A 17,466-nucleotide genomic window follows, 5' to 3' on the forward strand; every position below is an offset into this window, starting at 1 on the left:
AAGATGGAAAGAAAGAGATGCGGTTTTGTGTAGACTATAGAGGTCTCAACTTGGTAACCAAAACTGATGCTCACCCTATACCCAGGGCAGATGAGCTCATAGATACACTGGCATCTGCCAAGTATCTAAGCACTTTTGATTTGACTGCATGGTATTGGCAGATCAAAATGTCAGAAGATGCTAAACCTAAGACTGCATTTTCTACCATTGGAGGACATTACCAGTTCACTGTAATGCCTTTTGGTTTGAAAAATGCACCTGCCACTTTTCAGAGGTTGGTGAACACAGTCCTGCAAGGGCTGGAAGCTTTCAGTGCAGCATATTTGGATGATATAGCTGTCTTTAGCTCCAGCTGGGATGATCACCTGGTCCACCTTTGGAAAGTTTTGGAGGCCCTGCAAAAGGCAGGCCTCACTATCAAGGCTTCAAAGTGCCAGATAGGGCAGGGTAAGGTGGTTTATCTGGGACACCTTGTTGGTGGGGAACAGATTGCACCACTTCAGGGGAAAATCCAAACTATTATTGATTGGGTTCCCCCTACCACTCAGACTCAGGTGAGAGCCTTCCTAGGCCTCACTGGGTATTACAGGAGGTTCATTAAGAACTATGGCTCCATTGCAGCCCCTCTTAATGACCTCACATCCAAGAAAATGCCTAAAAAGGTATTATGGACAGCAAACTGTCAGAAAGCTTTTGAGGAGCTGAAGCAGGCCATGTGCTCTGCACCTGTCCTGAAAAGCCCTTGTTACTCTAAAAAATTCTATGTCCAAACTGATGCATCTGAATTAGGAGTAGGGGCAGTCCTATCACAACTTAATTCTGAGGGCCAGGATCAACCTGTTGCTTTTATTAGTAGAAGGTTGACCCCTAGAGAAAAGCGTTGGTCTGCCATTGAGAGGGAGGCCTTTGCTGTGGTCTGGGCTCTGAAGAAGTTGAGGCCATACCTGTTTGGCACTCACTTCATTGTTCAGACAGACCACAAACCTCTACTTTGGCTAAAACAAATGAAAGGTGAAAATCCTAAATTGTTGAGGTGGTCCATATCCCTACAGGGAATGGACTATACAGTGGAACATAGACCTGGGAGTAGCCACTCCAATGCAGATGGACTCTCCAGATATTTCCACTTAGACAATGAAGACTTATCAGGTAATGGCTAGTCTTATTGTCCTTCGTTTGGGGGGGGGTTGAGTAGGAAAGTACCATCTTGCCTGGCATGTTACCCCCATTTTTCACTGTATATATGTTGTTTTAGTTGTATGTGTCACTGGGACCCTGGTAACCCAGGGCCCCAGTGCTCATAAGTGTGCCTGAATGTGTTACCTTTGTAGTGACTAACTGTCTCACTGAGGCTCTGCTAATCAGAACCTCAGTGGTTATGCTCTCTCATTTCTTTCCAAATTGTCACTGACAGGCTAGTGACCATTTTTACCAATTTACATTGGCTTACTGGAACACCCTTATAATTCCCTAGTATATGGTACTGAGGTACCCAGGGTATTGGGGTTCCAGGAGATCCCTATGGGCTGCAGCATTTCTTTTGCCACCCATAGGGAGCTCTGACAAATCTTACACAGGCCTGCCACTGCAGCCTGAGTGAAATAACGTCCACGTTATTTCACAGCCATTTTACACTGCACTTAAGTAACTTATAAGTCACCTATGTGTCTAACCTTTACCTGGTAAAGGTTAGGTGCAAAGTTACTTAGTGTGAGGGCACCCTGGCACTAGCCAAGGTGCCCCCACATTGTTCAGAGCCAATTCACTGAACTTTGTGAGTGCGGGGACACCATTACACGCGTGCACTACATATAGGTCACTACCTATATGTAGCTTCACCATGGTAACTCCGAATATGGCCATGTAACATGTCTATGATCATGGAATTGCCCCCTCTATGCCATCCTGGCATTGTTGGTACAATTCCATGATCCCAGTGGTCTGTAGCACAGACCCTGGTACTGCCATACTGCCCTTCCTGGGGTTTCTCTGCAGCTGCTGCTGCTGCCAACCCCTCAGACAGGCAGCTGCCCTCCTGGGGTCCAGCCAGGCCTGGCCCAGGATGGCAGAACAAAGAACTTCCTCTGAGAGAGGGTGTGACACCCTCTCCCTTTGGAAAATGGTGTGAAGGCAGGGGAGGAGTAGCCTCCCCCAGCCTCTGGAAATGCTTTGTTGGGCACAGATGTGCCCAGTTCTGCATAAGCCAGTCTACACCGGTTCAGGGACCCCTTAGCCCCTGCTCTGGCGCGAAACTGGACAAAGGAAAGGGGAGTGACCACTCCCCTGACCTGCACCTCCCCTGGGAGGTGTCCAGAGCTCCTCCAGTGTGCTCCAGACCTCTGCCATCTTGGAAACAGAGGTGCTGCTGGCACACTGGACTGCTCTGAGTGGCCAGTGCCACCAGGTGACGTCAGAGACTCCTTGTGATAGGCTCCTTCAGGTGTTAGTAGCCTTTCCTCTCTCCTAGGTAGCCAAACCCTCTTTTCTGGCTATTTAGGGTCTCTGTCTCTGGGGAAACTTCAGATAACGAATGCATGAGCTCAGCCGAGTTCCTCTGCATCTCCCTCTTCACCTTCTGATAAGGAATCGACCGCTGACCGCGCTGGAAGCCTGCAAACCTGCAACATAGTAGCAAAGACGACTACTGCAACTCTGTAACGCTGATCCTGCCGCCTTCTCGACTGTTTTCCTGCTTGTGCATGCTGTGGGGGTAGTCTGCCTCCTCTCTGCACCAGAAGCTCTGAAGAAATCTCCCGTGGGTCAACGGAATCTTCCCCCTGCAACCGCAGGCACCAAAAAGCTGCATTACCAGTCCCTTGGGTCTCCTCTCAGCATGACGAGCGAGGTCCCTCGAATCCAGCGACACCGTCCAAGTGACCCCCACAGTCCAGTGACTCTTCAGCCCAAGTTTGGTGGAGGTAAGTCCTTGCCTCACCTCGCTGGGCTGCATTGCTGGGAACCGCGACTTTGCAAGCTTCTCCGGCCCCTGTGCACTTCCGGCGGAAATCCTGTGTGCACAGCCAAGCCTGGGTCCACGGCACTCTAACCTGCATTGCACGACTTTCTAAGTTGGTCTCCGGCGACGTGGGACTCCTTTGTGCAACTTCGGCGAGCACCATTTCACGCATCCTCGTAGTGCCTGTTTCTGGCACTTCTCCGGGTGCTACCTGCTTCACTGAGGGCTCTTTGTCTTGCTCGACATCCCCTCTCTCTGCAGGTCCAATTTGCGACCTTCTGGTCCCTCCTGGGCCCCAGCAGCGTCCAAAAACGCCAAACGCACGATTTGCGTGTAGCAAGGCTTGTTGGCGTCCATCCGGCGGGAAAACACTTCTGCACGACTCTCCAAGGCGTGGGGGATCCATCCTCCAAAGGGGAAGTCTCTAGCCCTTGTCGTTCCTGCAGTATTCACAGTTCTTCAGCCTAGAAAGAGCTTCTTTGCACCAACCGCTGGCATTTCTTGGGCATCTGCCCATCTCCGAGCTGCTTGTGACTTTTGGACTTGGTCCCCTTGTTCCACAGGTACCTTCAGACAGGAATCCATTGTTGTTGCATTGCTGATTTGTGTTTTCCTTGCATTCTCCCTCTAACACGACTATTTTGTCCTTAGGGGAACTTTAGTGCACTTTGCACTCACTTTTCAGGGTCTTGGGGAGGGTTATTTTTCTAACTCTCACTATTTTCTAACAGTCCCAGCGACCCTCTACAAGGTCACATAGGTTTGGGGTCCATTCGTGGTTCGCATTCCACTTTTGGAGTATATGGTTTGTGTTGCCCCTATCCCTATGTTTCCCCATTGCATCCTATTGTAACTATACATTGTTTGCACTGTTTTCTAAGACTATACTGCATATTTTTGCTATTGTGTATATATATCTTGTGTATATTTCCTATCCTCTCACTGAGGGTACACTCTAAGATACTTTGGCATATTGTCATAAAAATAAAGTACCTTTATTTTTAGTATAACTGTGTATTGTGTTTTCTTATGATATTGTGCATATGACACTAAGTGGTACTGTAGTAGCTTCACACGTCTCCTAGTTCAGCCTGAGCTGCTTTGCTAAGCTACCATTATCTATCAGCCTAAGCTGCTAGACACCCTATACACTAATAAGGGATAACTGGGCCTGGTGCAAGGTGCAAGTACCCCTTGGTACTCACTACAAGCCAGTCCAGCCTCCTACACCCTCTCCCTGATCTCTTCTCTTCCACAGAACAAGATGCTCTAGTGGAAGGTGTTGTACTGACAGATTGTCTTACTGCTGAGCAGAAAGACCACTGCATAACTCTCCTGGGTCAGTTTTCTGAACTCTTCTCTACTGTGCCAGGTACCACTTCTTGGTGTGAGCACATTATAGATACTGGAGACAGCTTGCCTGTCAAAAGTAAGATCTATAGGCAGCCTGACCATGTCAGAGACTGCATAAAGCAAGAGGTGCAGAAAATGTTAGAACTGGGAGTGGTTGAGCACTCTGAAAGTCCATGGGCCTCTCCTGTGGTACTTGTACCAAAACCTCATTCCAAAGATGGAAAGAAGGAAATGCGGTTTTGTGTAGACTACAGAGGTCTCAACCAGGTAACCAAAACTGATGCTCACCCTATACCCAGGGCAGATGAGCTCATAGATACACTGGCATCTGCCCAAGTATCTAAGCACTTTTGATTTGACTGCAGGGTATTGGCAGATCAAATTGTCAGAAGATGCTAACCTAAGACTGCATTTTCAACCATTGGAGGCCATTACCAATTCACAGTAATGCCTTTTGGATTGAAAAATGCACCTGCCACTTTTCAAAGGTTGGTGAACACAGTCCTGCAAGGGCTGGAAGCTTTTAGTGCAGCATATCGGTACGATATAGCTGTCTGTAGCTCCAGCTGGGATGATCACCGGTCCACCTATGGAAAGTTTTGGAGGGCCTGCAAAACGCAGGCCTCACTATGAAGGCTTCAAAGTGCCAGATAGGGCAGGAGAAGGTGGTTTATCTGGGACACCTGGTTGGTGGAGAACAGATTACACCACTTCAGGGGAAAATCCAAACTATTTTAGATTGGGTTCCCCCTACTACTCAGACTCAAGTGAGAGCCTTTTTAGGCCTCACTGGGTACTATAGGAGGTTCATAAAGAACTATGGCTCCATTGCAGCCCCTCCTAATTACCTCACTTCAAAGAAAATGCCTAAAAAGGAATTATGGACAGCAAACTGTCAGAAAGCTTTTGAGGAGCTGAAGCAGGCCATGTGCTCTGAACCTGTCCTGAAAAGCCCCTGTTACTCTAAAAAAGTCTATGTCCAAACTGATGCATCTGAACTAGGAGTAGGGGCAGTCTTATCACAACTTAATTCTGAGGGCCAGGATCAACCTGTTGCTTTTATTAGCAGGAGGGTGACCCCTAGAGAAAAGCGTTGGTCTGCCATAGAGAGGGAGGCCTTTGCTGTGGTCTGGGCACTGAAGAAGTTGAGGCCATACCTGTTTGGCACTCACTTCATTGTTCAGACAGACCACAAACCTCTACTTTGGCTAAAACAAATGAAAGGTGAAAATCCTAAATTGTTGAGGTGGTCCATATCTCTACAATGAATGGACTATACAGTGGAACATAGACCTGGGAGTACCCACTCCAATGCAGATGGACTCTCCAGATATTTCCACTTAGACAATGAAGACCCATCAGGTAATGACTAGTCTTATTGTCCTTCCTTTAGGGGGGGGTTGTGTAGGAAAGTACCATCTTGCCTGGCATGTTACCCCCATTTTTCACTGTATATATGTTGTTTTAGTTGTATGTGTCACTGGGACCATGCCAGCCAGGGCCCCAGTGCTCATAAGTGTGCCTGAATGTGTTACCTGTGTTATGACTAACTGTCTCACTGAGGCTCTGCTATCCAGAACCTCAGTGGTTATGCTCTCTCATTTCTCTCCAAATTGTCACTAACAGGCTAGTGACCAATTTCACTAATTTACATTGGCATACTGGAACACCCTTATAATTCCCTAGTATATGGTACTGAGGTACCCAGGGTATTGGGGTTCCAAGAGATCCCTATGGGCTGCAGCATTTCTTTTGCCACCCATAGGGAGCTATGACAATTCTTACACAGGCCTGCCACTGCAGCCTGAGTGAAATAATGCACACATTATTTCACAGCCATTTTCACTGCACTTAAGTAACTTATAAGTCACCTATATGTCTAACCTTTACTTAGTAAAGGTTGGGTCCTAAGTTACTTAGTGTGTGGGCACCCTGGCACTAGCCAAGGTGCTCCCACATAGTTCAGGGCAAATTCCCCGGACTTTGTGAGTGCGGGGACACCATTACACACGTGCACTACCCATAGGTCACTACCTATGTGTAGCTTCACTATGGTAACTCCGAATATGGCCATGTAACATGTCTAAGATCATGGAATTGCCCCCTCTGTGCCATCCTGGCATTGTTGGCACAATCCCATGATCCCACAGGTCTGTAGCACAGACATGGGTACTGCCAAACTGCCTTTTCAGGGGTTTCACTGCAGCTGCTGCTGCTGCCAACCCCTCAGACAGGTTTCTGCCCTCCTGGGGTCCAGCCAGGCTTGGCCCAGGAAGGGAGAACAAAGGACTTCCTCAGAGAGAGGGTGTTACACCCTCTCCCTTTGGAAAAAGGTGTTAAGGCAAGGGAGGAGTAGCCTCCCCCAGCCTCTGGAAATGCTTTCATGGGCACAGATGGTGCCCATTTCTGCATAAGCCAGTCTACACCGGTTCAGGGACCCCTCAGCCCTGCTCTGGTGCGAAACTGGACAAAAGAAAGGGGAGTGACCACTCCCCGGACCTGCACCTCCCCTGGGAGGTGCCCAGAGCTCCTCCAATGTGCTCCAGACCTCTGGAAACAGAGGTGCTGCTGGCACACTGGACTGCTCTGAGTGGCCAGGGCCAGCAGGTGACGTCAGAGACTCCTTCTGATAGGCTCCTTCAGGTGTTGCTAGCCTATCCTCTCTCCTAAGTAGCCAAACCCTCTTTTCTGGCTATTTAGGGTCTCTGCTTTGGGGAATTCCTTAGATAACGAATGCAAGAGCTCATAAGAGTTCCTCTGCATATCTCTCTTCACCTTCTGCCAAGGAATCGACTGCTGACCGCGCTGGAAGCCTGCAAAACTGCAACAAAGTAGCAAAGACGACTACTGCAACTCTGGAACGCTGATTCTGCAGCCTTCTTAACTGTTTTCCTGGTGGTGCATGCTGTGGGGGTAGTCTGCCTCATCTCTGCACTAGAAGCTCCGAAGAAATCTCCCGTGGGTCGACGGAATCGTCCCCCTGCAACCGCAGGCACCAAAGAACTGCATCACCGGTCCCCTGGGTCTCCTCTCAGCACGACAAGCGAGGTCCCTTGAATCCAGCAACTCTGTCCAAGTGACTCCCACAGTCCAGTGACTCTTCAGTCCAACTTTGGTGGTGGTAAGTCCTTGCCTCCCACGCCAGACTGCATTGCTGGGAACCACATCTTTTGCAGCTACTCCGGCCTCTGTGCACTTCCGACGGAAATCCTTTGTGCACAGACAAGCCTGGGTCCACGGCACTCTAACCTGCATTGCACGACCTCCTGAGTTGTCCTCCGGCGGCGTGGGACTCTCTTGTGCAGCTTCAGGTGAGCACCATTTCACTCCTCTTCGTATTGCCTGTTCCGGCACTTCTCCGGGTGCTGCCTGCTTCTTAGAGGGCTCCTTGTCTTGCTGGACGCCCCCTCTGTCCCCTCACGCAATTGGTGACATCCTGGTCCCTCCTGGGCCACAGCAGCATCCAAAAACCCTATCCGCACGATTTGCAGCTAGCAAGGCTTGTTGGCGGTCTTTCTTCAGCACGACTCTTCACGACGTGGGACATCCATCCTCCAAAGGGGAAGTTTATAGCCCTTGTCGTTCTTGCAGAGTCCTCAGCTCCTACTGCCTAGTAGCAGCTTCTTTGCACCCACAGCTGGCATTTCCTGGGCATCTGCCCATCTCCGACTTGCTTGTGACTTTTGGACTTGGTCCCCTTGTTCCACAGGTACTCTCGTCCGGAAATCCATCGTTGTTGCATTGCTGGTTTGTGTCTTTCCTGCAGAATTCCCCTATCACGACTTCTGTGCTCTTTGGGGAACTTTAGTGCACTTTGCACTCACTTTTCAGGGTCTTGGGGTGGGCTATTTTTCTAACCCTCACTGTTTTCTTACAGTCCCAGCGACCCTCTACAAGGTCACATAGGTTTTGGTCCATTCGTGGTTCGCATTCCACTTTTGGAGTATATGGTTTGTGTTGCCCCTATCCCTATGTGTCCCCATTGCATCCTATTGTAACTATACATTGTTTGCACTGTTTTCTAAGACTATACTGCATATTTTTGGTATTGTGTACATATATCTTGTGTATATTTGCTATCCTCATACTGAGGGTACTCACTGAGATACTTTGGCATATTGTCATAAAAATAAAGTACCTTTATTTTTAGTATATCTGTGTATTGTGTTTTCTTATGATATTGTGGAAGTGACACTAGTGGTACTGTAGGAGCTTCACTCGTCTCCTAGTTCAGCCTAAGCTGCTCTGCTAAGCTACCATTATCTATCAGCCTAAGCTGCTAGACACCCTATACACTAATAAGGGATACCTGGGCCTGGTGCAAGGTGTAAGTACCCCTTGGTACTCACTACAAGCCAGTCCAGCCTCCTACAGAGGAGAGATGCAAACAACCCAAATGTCAAACTGACCCAGACAGTTCCAGAGACAGGCAGAGTCACAGAATGGTTTAAGCAAGAAAATGCTTACTTTATATAAGTGGCATTTTCAAACACACAATCTAAAAACAAACTTTACTAAAAGATGTATTTTAAATTGTGAGTTCAGAGACCCTAAACTCCACATTACTGTCTGCTCCCAAAGGGAATCTGCACTTTAATAATATTGAAAGGTAGCCCCATTGTTAATCTATGAGAGAGATAGGCCTTGCACAGTGAAAACTGAATTTTCAGTATTTCACTGTCAGAACATATTAAACACATTAGTAGATGTCCTACCTTGAACATACACAGCACCTTGCCCATGGGGGTAGCTAGGGCCTACCTTAGAGGTGCCTTATATGTATGAAAAGGGAAGACTTAGGCCAGACAAGCGGGTGCACTTGCCAAGTCAAATTGGCAGTTTAAAACTGCACACATATACACTGCAGTGCAGGTCTGGGCTATATTTACAGGACTAAAAAAGTGGGTGGCACAATCAGTGCTGCAGACCCACCAGTAGAACTTTATCTACATGCCCTGGGCACCTCTAGTGCACTTTAATAAGGACTTATTAGTAAATCAAATATGCCAATTATGGAAAGCCAATTACACATACCTTGTACATAGGAGCACTTGCACTTTACCTTTGGATAGCACTAGTAAAGTGTCCAGAGTAACATTAACAGTAAAAACAGAGACTAGCACACAATAACAACCTGGGAAACAGAGGTAAAACGTTAGGGGAGACCACGCCAAGGATGCCATGTCTAACTCGTGTCCCCCCCAGCTGAAAGTGGGGAGCAACTACCCACCCTCATGGTAGTTCTCATCACCAAGGTGGAGGAATCTGGACAGACTATCAGCATTGGGGTGCTCTGTGCCAAGGCAGTGTTCCACCGTAAGGTCCCTCCCCTGTAAGGAAATGGAACACCTCATCAATTTAGGATTCTCACCTCTCATCTGCATTAACGATCTGAGGGGCCTATGGCAGGTCTGAGTCAGCAAATGAGTCCCAAACAAGTAGGGTCCTAGCTTCTTCAGCACCCAGACCATAGCAAAAGCTTCACGCTCTATTGCACTCCACCTATGTTCCCCGGGAAGTAACCTCCTGCTAACGAAGGCTTCAGGTTGATCTAGGCCCTCTTCATTAAGCTGTGAGAGTATTGCTCCCATACCATGCTCTGAGGCGTCTGTTTGCACAACAAACTTCTTGGAGTAGTCAGGTGCCTTCAGCAAAAGTGCTGTGAATGTGGCAGTCTTCAGGGCATAAAAAGTGGTCTGGCAAGACTCCATCCAGATCACCTTCTTAGGTTTCTTCGTGGAAGTCAACTCATTCAAGGGGGTGACAAAGGTGCCATATCCCTTGACAAACCTCCTGTAATAGCCAGTGAGGCCTAAAAGGGCCCTGATCTCAGTCAGGGTCTTGGGAGGTTCCCAAGCCAAAATGGTGTCAAGTACTGGCTGTAGGGGTGCCACCTGGCCACTCCCTACCTGGTGTCCCAAATACACCACTGAATCCTGCCCTATTTGGTACTTGCTTGCCTTAATAGTGAGGCCTGCCTTTTGCAGGGCCTCCAACACTCTGCAGAGGTGCAGCAAGTGTTTCTCCCAAGTGGAACTGAACACTGTAATGTCATCCAGGTATGCTGCACTGAAGTCATCCAGCCCGGTCAACACCCGACTGACCAACCTCTGGAATTTGTCAGGGGCATTTTTCATCCCAAATGGCATCACTTTGAATTGGAAGTGTCCATCTGAGGTAGAAAATGCTGACCTCTCCTTGGCCTCCTCAGTTACAGCAATCTGCCAATAGCCAGACGTCAAATCAAATGTGCTGAGGTATTGGGCAGCTCCCAACCGATCGAAGAGCTTATCAGCTCAGGGGATGAGGTGTGCATCAGTTTTGGTGACCGCATTGAGACCACGGTAGCCCACAGAGAACCGGAGTTCTGGGATGGCACTAGGAGCAGCAGCCTTTGGGACCAAGACCACAGGGCTGGCCCAAGGACTGCTAGAAAACTCAATTACCCTAGTGTTAACATCATAGACACCTCTACTTTGATGCTAGCCCTGACTTTATCAGTCACCCTGTAAACCTTCGGTTTATTGAGTGGACTGTCTCCAGTGTCCACATCATGTATACACAAGTGTGTGACACCTGGGATCAAGGAGATCAAGGTGGCAAACTGACCCAATACCTTGCGACAGTCCTTTGTTGTTCTGAGGTCACGGAGGGGGCGAGGTGAACTACCCTTCACAGACCCATATTTTTCTCCAGCAGACAGGAAATAAGTGGAGGAAGCTGGCCTAGTGTGTGGTGGGTTCCTGTGGTACATACACCTTATACCAGGTCCATTTATCCCTTATTAGTTAGTGTAGTCAGTGTCTAGAAACAAGGCTCTCTAGAGGTAGCTGTGGATGAACAGCCAAGGCTTATCGAGGAGACATGCGAAGCTCATGCATTACCACTGTAGTCACACAGTACTCATATACTGGACATGAAAGAAAACACTCAGTATTACAAAAATAGACGTACTTTATTTTGGTGACAAATGCCAAAAATACCAGAGGCATACTCTTTTAGGAAGTAAGTAATGCACAGATGTACTCTAGTATGCAGAAATAGGCATAAAAAGAGTTAGAAAAAAGTGCAATTAGTGAAAATCACAATAGTTAAAAATGGGCCTAGGGGTAGCACAAACTATATACTAAGAAAGTAAAATGTGAAAGTTAGTCCCCCACCCAGGCAAGTGTAGTGTGTAGAGGGGAGCTGGGAGTACTAGAAAAGCCCAGCGGTAAGTACCACAACCCACCACAGCGACCAGGAAAGCAGGAGTAAATCACAGTAAGTTTCCTAGAACACACACAATGAAGAACAGAAGAATATTGCAAAAAGCCAGAAGAGACTGCAAGACACCAACAGTGGATTCCTGGACCGGAGGACCTGAGGACCTGAGGACCTGTGAAAAGACCTGCGGAAAGAGGGGACCAAGTCCAAGAAGCACAGAAAAGTTCAGGAAGGGCAGTAGCCCCAACAGCCCAGCAAGAAGGTGCAAGAAGTGAACCACTGGTGAGGAAGAAGAGTCTGCTTTACACCCAAGAAGACAATCTGGTTCCTGGAGGGTGTAAGTGATGTCCCACGCCGGATGGTGGATTACAGTTGGATTTGCATCGTCGGAGTCCTTCAAAGCTTGCAGTTAGAAGGAAATTGCACTGCTGGGGACCAGGAAGGACAGGGTAGACTCTACCCAGGAGGGGTAGTCAGAGGGGGCCCTCAGTAACACAGAGAGCCCACAGAACACACAGGCAGTGCACACAGGAGTCCCACAGGGCGGGGCAATAAAGTTGCAGAAGAGTCCCATGTAGCACTATGACAATGGCTCCCATGCCACTGGAGAACAACTCAGGAAGCTGTGCATCGTTGGAAAGAGAGCTGGGGGCCAGAGCTTCAGGATGCATGAAGGTCTTGGAGGGAGGATGCCAACAAGCCTTTGCAGCTGCAAAGAACGCCTTGCATCGGGGTACTGTCTTGGGTGGAAAGGCAAGGTCTTAACTCCACCAAAGTTGGACAGCTGGAAGAGAGGACCTTCGGGATCACTTCAGTCCACCACCTATGATACAGGATCCATGCAGCTCAGCAGGAGAGGGGATCCACGCAGCCCAACGTCATCACAGGTGGTGCCTGCTGAAACAGGGGAGTGACTCCTTCACCCCAAGAGAGATTTCTTCTTCTTTCTGATGCAGGCTGAAGACGGGCTGTCCTCAGAGGATGCACAACCAGGTAAATGTTGCAGTCGCTGGAAGAAGTCGGAGATACAATGTTGCAGAAGGTGTCTTGCTTCTTTGTTGCAGCTTGTAGGATCCTGAAGAGAACAGATGCAGTTTCTTTGGTCATAAGTCAAAGTGGAGGGTGCAGAGGATTCCTGCTGGAGTCTTGCATTCCGAATCTGAGGAACCACCGAAAGGAGAGACCCTAAATAGCCCTGAAAGGGGGATTGGTCACCTAACCAGGTAAGCACCTATCAGAGAATGGCTCTGACATCACCTGCTGGCATTGGCCACTCAGATGCTCCCAGAGTTCCCTGCCAACCCTTAATCTAAGATGGCAAAACCCAGGGACCCTCTCGATGAGCTCTAAGCACTACCTCTGGGGTGGAGATGGACAGGAGAGTGGTCACTCCCCTTTCCTTTGTCCAGTTTTGCGCCAAAGTAGGGACTGGGGTCCCTGGAATGGTGTAGACTGGTTTATGCAAGGATGGCACCAAATGTGCCCTTCAAAGTATTTCCAGTGTCTTGGGAAGGCTAACTCTCTCCTGCCGGTATCACCTATTTCCAAAGGGAAAGGGTGTAACACCCCTCGCCCAAAGGAAATCCTTTGTTCTGCCTTCCTGTGCTTGAGCTTCTCAAGCAATAGGAGGGCAGAAACCTGTCTGGGAGGTGGCAGCAGCTGGGGCTGCCTGTAAACCCTCAGAAGGCTGAAATGGCGATACTGGGGTTCCTCTAAGGAACCCCCAGAGTGCATGGAATCATACAACCAATGCTTGGAATGATTCCAACACGTTTGATAAAAACATGGCTATGTTCGGAGTTACCATTAAGTAGCTGGACATAGGTAGTGACCTGTGTCCGGTCCACGCGTAAAATGGCATCCCCGCACTCACGAAGTCTGTGAAAATGGGCCTGGAGTTCATGGGGGACACCTCTGCTAGTGCAGGGGTGCCCTCACAAACTAATACTTTGCACCCTGCTCTCTGGGCTAGAAGGCCTGCCATAGGGGTGACTTACATGTGACTTGGTGCTGATAAAATGGCAGTGAAAGGGTGCTTGCACCTTTTCATGCAGGCTGCAAGGCAGTCCTGCAGAAGCCTTTGCATGGGCTCCCTATTGGTGGCAAAATATATACTGTAGCCCATAGGAATCCCCTGGAACCCCAATGCCCTGGGTACCTCGGTACTATGTACTGGGAACTTATAAGGGGGCACCAGTGTGCCAATGGAAGGTGAAGTACAGACTTTTGGGAGAGAACATAATTACTGGGTTCATGGTCAGCAGGATCCTAGTGAACACAGTCAAATACATTGACAAACAGGCCAAAAGTGGGGGTAACCAAGCTAGAAAGAGTCTACTTCCTACAGTCAGGAAGAGGCTCAGTCTCTTCATCCACTCCATCATCTGTTGCTAGGAGCATGGACAATTCAGTCCACTCAAAGTGTGGCTTGAGACGGTTCAAATGTAGGTCCCTTAAGGGGTTCCCGGGAGTCCACAAGTCCACCAAGTAGGTGACTTTGCTCTTACGCTCCACCACCTCAAAAGTCCCAGTCCACTAGTGCTGGAGTGCCATGTGTTCCACTGACGCCATAACCATAACTTTTTGCCCAGGCTGAAACTCAACCATAGTGGCATTTCGGTTATACCACCGTTTCATGAATGCTGGCTTGCTTGCAGGTGCTCATGTGCAAGTGCTCTGAAGCGAGCAGTCTGGTTTCTGAAGGTCAGCATGTAGCTAAATACATCCTGGGGAGGTTTCCTGGGGGCTTTCTCTAAGCCCTCCTTCACCAAACTCAAGGGTCCCCTGACAGGGTAGCCATACATTGACTCAAAAGGACTAAATAAAATCCCTTTTTGAGGCACTTACCCATAGGCGAACAGAAGGCATGTCAAGAGGACGTCCCACTTCCACCTCAAGGGCTCTGACAGGCCCATGATCATTTCTTTTAAGTTGCGATTTAATCTTTCAACCAGACCACTGCTTTGTGGTTGGTAAGGAGTGGTCAACTTATAAGTTACCCTACACTCCTGCCACGGAGACTTCATATAATGAGATATGAGATTGGTACCCCTATCTGAAACCTCTTCCTTGGGGAACCCCATGTGGGTAAAAACTCCCATTCACGAATGACTCACCACAGGGGAGGAGATTGATCTTAGAGCAATGGCTTCTGGATACCAGATGGCATGGTCCACTAAGACCAGGAGGAACCTGTTGTCCATGGCTGTCTTGGCATTCAGAGGCCCCACAATGTCAATACTGACCCTTTCAATGGGGGTACTAACCACAGGGAAGAGTTGGAGGGGAGCCTTACATTTCACCCCATTCTGCCACTTGCCTGACAAGTCTGGCAAGACCTGCAATGAGCATCTGAGTGCCTGCGCATTAGGGGCCAGTAAAAGTGGGTGACAAGCCGATCAAAGGACTGTCCTGCCCCAAATGTCTAGCTAAAGGCACATCATGAGCCAGACCCAGTAATAAGGTTCTGAAGCACTGGGGTACCACCAGCACACAGGCACACAGGCTGACCCAGGCTCACTAACCTTAGGCTCACTATAAAGGAGGCTGTCCTCCCAATAAATCAGATGAGATCCTGTCTCCTTGCCAGCCGCCTGGTCTGCAGGCTGCTGCCGCGAACCCACTAAAGTAGAGCATGTTTTCTGTGCCTCAAAGAATACCTCCCTGATGGGTCCCTCTTCCTGCCACTGTGACAGCTCAGGGACCTCCCCCAGCACAACCACCTATTCCCCTGTAGGCTCTGGGGTGCCACCCTCAGGCTCTGCCTCCATGTGGACAGTGGAAACTTCTGGGCCGGTTTCCCACGCACTCCTGTTCTTGTTCTTTTTGGCAGACCCCTTAGCCACTCTTTCAGGCTCCCGGGGCTCCTGACCATCCTGACGGGCTGCCATTGACCTGATGGATACGCATACCCACCCAGGCAGACCCAATATCTCAAAGTGTGACTTGTGTTTCACCTCCTTCTAAGGGGAATCCTCCAGGTCCTTGCCAGGTAAACAATCCAAAGGCATGGTTGGACTCACATCTACCTTCAAGCAACCTGAGACCCCCCCCATTCAAAGGGAACCTGCGCCACTCTGCACAGGCACTCTGAGTTGTCTACTGCAACTACTTGGTGAAGGACATGGGGATCTACTCTTCAGACACCAGGTGACCTCTCACTGTAGTCACACTGGCTCCTGTGTCTCTCAGAGCCTCCACCCTCTGCCCATTTATGGTCACCCACTGCCTGTACTTTTTAGTGTTCTTAGGCACTAGGGTTCTTTGGATCATCTCACAGTCCCATAGTGAGACAAGGGTCATCTCAGCTGGCACCCACCCACCTGGAACCAACTCATCCCCAAGTGCTACACTAGCCAAACCCTGGGGCTGAGAACCAGTGGGTGCCGGTGTACTCTTGGGACATTTGGGGTCCCCCCTCACATGACCCACTTGGTCACATGCATGACACTTAAGAGGGGGGCCTCCTTCCATAGGTTTCCCTTTGGCGTACCATGGTTTCTTTTCACTGGGGTGCTGGGAAGCCGTACACTGGGAACTAGGTTTGGGCACTTTGGAGAACTCCCCCTGTTTACCCATACCCCTCCCTTTCTTCCAAACCGGACCCTGCCCACCCTTGACGTGTTCTCCCCATGCCTCTTTTGGACCATGGTGCTCTCCCAGCGGTCCGCCTCCTGCGCAAGCTTCCTTGGGTCAGTCCGCTTGCTCTCAATTAGATGCTGGTGCAGCTCTGGAAAAAATAAACTGTGTGAATAATCCCATGAAATTATATTGTAAAGCCTCTCATACGTTGTGATGTTATTGCCCTTCACCCAACCATCCAGTGACCCACAAAAGGAGTCAACACATTCCAAGCATCTTTTGGGATTCCATCTTCTTACAGGACCTAAACTTGTCCTTATACTTCTCAGGGGTGAGACCATACCTTGTGAGTAGGGCATTGTAGGAGGCTGGACTGGCTTGTAGTGAGTACCAAGGGGTACTTACACCTTGCACCAGGCCCAGTTATCCCTTATTAGTGTATAGGGTGTCTAGCAGCTTAGGCTGATAGATAATGGTAGCTTAGCAGAGCAGCTTAGGCTGAACTAGGAGACGAGTGAAGCTCCTACAGTACCACTAGTGTCACTTGCACAGTATCATAAGAAAACACAATACACAGATATACTAAAAATAAAGGTACTTTATTTTTATGACAATATGCCAAAGTATCTTAGAGTGTACCCTCAGTGAGAGGATAGGCAATATACACAAGATATATGTACACAATACCAAAAATATGCAGTATAGTCTTAGAAAACAGTGCAAACAATGTATAGTTACAATAGGATGCAATGGGGACACATAGGGATAGGGGCAACACAAACCATATACTCCAAAAGTGGAATGCAAACCACGAATGGACCCCAAACATATGTGACCTTGTAGAGGGTCGCTGGGACTATTAGAAAATAGTGAGAGTTAGAAAAATAACCCTCCCCAAGACCCTGAAAAGTGAGGGCAAAGTGCACTAAAGTTCCCCCAAGGTCGTGATAGAGGAATAATGCAGGAAAGACACAAACCAACAATGCAACAACGATGGATTTCCAATCTAGGGTACCTGTGGATCAAGGGGACCAAGTCCAAAAGTCACAAGCAAGTCGGAGATGGGCAGATGCCCAGGAAATGCCAGCTGTGGGTGCAAAGAAGCTTCTACTGGACAGAAGAAGCCAAGGTTTCTGCAGGAACAAAAAAGGCTAGAGACTTCCCCTTTGGTGGACGGATCCCACTTGCCGTGGAGAGTCGTGCAGAAGTGTTTTCCTGCCGAAAGAACGCCAAAAAGCCTTGCTAGCTGCAAATTGTGCAGTTAGCATTTTTGGATGCTGCTGTGGCCCAGGAGGAACCAGGAGGTCGCAAATTGGACCAGGAGGTAGAGGGGACGTCGAGCAAGACAAAGAGTCCTCTTAGCAGCAGTT

This window comes from Pleurodeles waltl, chromosome 7 (assembly GCF_031143425.1).
Source record: "Pleurodeles waltl isolate 20211129_DDA chromosome 7, aPleWal1.hap1.20221129, whole genome shotgun sequence".
Taxonomy (NCBI): Eukaryota; Metazoa; Chordata; class Amphibia; order Caudata; family Salamandridae; genus Pleurodeles; species Pleurodeles waltl.